The 4,310-nt window shown below is 50.2% G+C and overlaps 1 pseudogene; it reads left to right on the forward strand.

Annotated features, from left to right (window-relative positions):
* The first annotated feature begins 2,617 nt into the window (after positions 1-2,617).
* Positions 2,618-4,310, forward strand: part of LOC112549512 — a 3,392-nt pseudogene continuing 1,699 nt past the window's right edge.

The raw sequence follows: 4,310 nt of genomic DNA on the forward strand, positions 1-4,310 counted from the left end.
AAAGAAATTTTGCAGATCTATCGTTGCACAATCTGCTAATTTTTTGGAAACAGATGTTTGGTAGACAGCTGTTTTGTTTAAAAAACAACAGAGAAAACCAGCCCTTTGAATATAGCAAGCTAACAGAAGAAATTTTGGATTTAGTATTGTTAGCACTCTTCCAGGTATCCTGACATACACTAGCACAGTTGGCCAGTCTGCCAATATCCTATATTGCATGCATCCTTCTCATTATTCCAGATTTCTTTTTGGAAAACTAGGTAACTCTCATGTTGCCAGTTGCAAATATTGGAAAACTGGGAGCCAGGTCCCCCCAGATCATGAGATTGTTATAAAATCATGATGTTTTGGGTGTCTTTTAATTTACTTCCTGGTCATTGAGCTTTTAGGGCTAATCTTCTCCCTCTCCCGCTCCCGCCTCCCTGCCCTTTCTTCTGCATTTTAAAAAAGAAACTGGGATTCACACTAAATCATCTGATTTTAGGAGCTGGAGCTTCATAAAAAAAAAAATGTGTTGAGATGTCAAACACCCAGTACCGCACGAAAGGAAGTTACATTATATAATTTCAGGGCATAGGATGGAGTTAGCATGCTATGTCTTACTCCAGCACTCCCTTGCACTCACAAGATATTATAGGTGTGCACAGCATGTTTGAAGCTTTTTTGTTTTTCTCCTCTATGAAAGAATCTTTTTTTTAAACAAAACTCTATTTCACTATAGTTTAGTGCTCTCTAATGATTCCTCTCATTTAATAATACTGGATTGGTAGAATGTCTGAAATATCATTACACTATGCCTCCATATGGCGGAGATTAAAAATGAATACAACTACAGCACATCTGTCAAAAGTAACTTACTATTTAATGAGAAATCAGAACTCCAAAAATAAAGAAGTCTTGTTTCCCATTTGCAATACAGACTGATTTGTCCTGGCAGACTGGCCAATTGGGTATTGTTCTGGTTTAGTCATGTGACTCCAGGGGTGTCAGAAGATGACCCGAGATACTCAAAAAGAATGAAAGAAATGTGTTTTGATATTCATATATCTTTAGTACATATATATTGCTGGAATACAAGTGTATCTTAATCCTGCATGTATTTCAATTTTATAGACAAAATGATTCATTAGGGGTTTGTCATTAAAGTGAGGTTTTAGACAGATGTAGAATTTTTCCTCCCATTTGTTTTACCACCACAACAACAAAGCTATAGCAAATAATAAACTTTGTGTAAATTAATGGGTTAGGCTAGAAACCCTTGGGAAGATGTAACTAAAATTATTTATCCTGTGTCCTAAAATCATACTAATTACTTTTTTCTTTAGGTAGAGCAAAAAGAAAGAAAATATATTTTTTAAAACTTCTCTAACCCCATCTGTACTTTTCAAGGATATACACAGTACTGACTCATGATGAGCCAACCTAGCTCCACAGAGCACTTTGTTCATTCCCCAAAAGATCTGCTGCTTGAGGAATTTGTGTCAAGATAACTTACCTTGTTTTGCTTATTATGCCCTGAAAGACTGTAAGAACTACTGCTCCCATGAGATTTCATAAGAGATGTGTTTTTTAAAGTCTGTTTGATGTCAGGTGTTTTTGTCTGTTTCACTGAGAGAGGAGTCTTTGTGACAGTATTTATTTATTTACATAAGCTTCAGGTCAATATGTCTGCTTTACCGACCATATGGACTTAGAGACAGATTCTGATCTTGGTTATACTTGGGTGTGTCTGCTTTATGGAGCAGTAGACGAATGGATTGCATGGCAAAGCATCACCATCTACACGTGCACGCACTTACTGCACAGTCAATAAGTCTACTGTGCAGTTAATTTACTGCCTGCAAATGCAGGTAGCAAATTAACTGTGCCGTAGTTACTGCACAGTAGCGCACATGTAGCGCAAATTTGCTCCTGGTCAGCCCCACCATCAGAGAGCCACCCTCAAGCTAGCCCCAGAGACACAGGGCTTGGACTTTCTCCAGCCCTTCAGGGAGGGGAGGGGCAGGAGTGCTACCTCAGTCAGCCGGGAGCCCCTTTGCCCCCTGAGCCTTGGTGCTGTGGGCCTGGTGGCAGGAGGAGAGGAGACTGCTTGGTGTGAAGAAGAAGTAGGGAGTTGGCCTGGAGCACCTGCAGCAGGTGCTACCAGGAGCCAGGCCTATCTTGGCCTGGGAAGGGGGTGGGGAAGGCAGGCTGCCTGCGGCAAGCACCAAGTGGCTCACCTGCCCCTGTGGTGTGAGCAGGGATCGGGGCATGGCCAGAGGCCACCTGTGCCAGGGCCTGTCTGGCTGACTTACCATGATCCGTGGGCACCTGTGTATGCACAAGTCCCGTTCTGAGGCCAGGTAGCTACAGCCCCCTAGTATCATGCAAGGTTACCTCAGGCATGTTGCAAACTCTCACAAAAAGCCTCTTTTTCTTGGGTCTGCAGGTCCTTCAGCTGTACATGGAGGAGAAGCACCAGCTTCCAGCAGGGATACACCATCAGGGTCATCACCAGTTTCAGCTGGGGCCCTCCATATGTGCCAGCTCTGGCAGTGGCAGACCCAGAACTGGACCCTGCTGCTGGACCAGCTGGTCACCATGGTGGAGGAGCAGCTGGTAGACTTGTGGGCCTGGCATGCAGAAGACCTCATGTGTGAGTGGGAGAGGGCTGCATGCAAGCTGGAGAGGGCCTGGATGGACTGTACATTCAGGGACAGGCTCCTGGCTCTTGAGGAGAGGCACATTACCCTCTTCAGGAGGATGTTGGAGGCCTCAGAGTGGCAGGCCACTGTGGTGGCCAAGGCAGTGAAGGCCATGAAGGAGGACTGCCAGGTACTGGACACCATCCTGGCCCTGGTCTCCTTCAACCCACCTGCTGCCCAGCCCCTGGCCTTATCCCCACCTGCCCCCTGACAGCCACTTGCTGCCCAGCTGCAAGCTTCCCAGTGCACTTAGGCAGAGGTGCAGCAGCATCTCCTGCACCCAGGTCCTCCTGCCTCAGCACATGTTCTGGGTCCCCCATCAGCTGGCTCCCTGGCCTGGGCTACCTCTTCCACTGACCCCAGCTCCATGCAGCCCATGAGCAGGAGCTGTCTGCAGTGTGGCCAGCACTGCTTGCAACCCCTGCTGGCCCTGGCCCTGACCCCAGGCTGTAGGAGGGGGAGCCAGTCATGCAGGCAGAGCAGCAACTGCCCTCACCCCCAGGTGGTCCCCCCGCTCACCAGCCTTGCTGCAGTGTGTACACCTGTGGTGGTGCAGTCAAGGCTAGGGTGCTCGGCACCTGTCCCTGGGTGGGGCTCCACCCCATAGGCAACTCCACCCCTGTCCCCCACCCTAGGAGGACACACAATACACACTGTACATAGTGTGCACAGGAAAGAGGGTGCTTTATTAGTGGTGATTGGGGTGGTTGGTGGTGGGGCTCTGTTGTTTGGGAGGGAGGGTGGGATGGGGTCTGTTGTTCAGGGGAGAAGCTGGGATAGGGTCTGTGTTTCTGGAGTGAAATAAAGTGCTTTGTGGAAAACTGCCCGCAGTGAGCATGGGGCTGGGGGTGCATAGTGGGGCTGGGGTCTGTGGCCGGCCGGCCTGGTGGCCTATAGGGGCGGGGTGCAGGAGGAGCTGGTCTGCCAGCACCTCTCATCTCTGGTGCCCTGGCCCTTACTGCCAGATGTGAGGCTCACCTGAGGCCCTGTTGGGGGGGTGGGCATTGCTGTTGCTGCTGCCACAGCTGGCGCGCCTGGTGCCAGGTGTCCTCTGCCTGCTGCACATCCTCCACCCATGCCTTGTGAAAGAGCTCTCCCTGAGCCTCACAGATATTATGCATCACCTAAGCAGTGACAGTTACCCAGGGGATGTTGGCCTCTGTGACCTTGGGGCAAGTAGTGAGAGTGTGCCAGCATCTCTTCAGGCAGCTGAAGGCACACTCCATCAGTGCGCAGGTCCAGCCCAGGCACTTGTTAAACGTGCCTGGTGGGGATCCAGCTGGCCAGTGTAGGGACACATGAGTCTGGGGAAGAGTGGGTAGGTGGGGTCTCCAGTGAGGAGGGGTGGGACTACCGCCTCGCCCAAGTGGAGGTCCCTGCTCTCCATCAGGGCTGGCAGGGCATCCACATTCATGCCATCAGCATCCCTGCTGGGGTCGGTGTGACATCAGCATGGGGTCAGGGGCTTCAGACACGGCAGTGAGCCTGACCACACAGTTGCACATATGCACATCATGGGGGGGCATGCAGGGTCAAGACTGACCTGGGCCAGGTGGTGGTTTCTGTGGTGGCAAAGCACAGCTAGCAGAGTGGCAAGGAAGAGCCCAGGGTGTGAGTCATCACTCC

The sequence above is a fragment of the Alligator sinensis genome, unplaced genomic scaffold (genome assembly GCF_000455745.1).
Source record: "Alligator sinensis unplaced genomic scaffold, ASM45574v1 scaffold860_1, whole genome shotgun sequence".
Lineage (NCBI taxonomy): Eukaryota > Metazoa > Chordata > Crocodylia > Alligatoridae > Alligator > Alligator sinensis.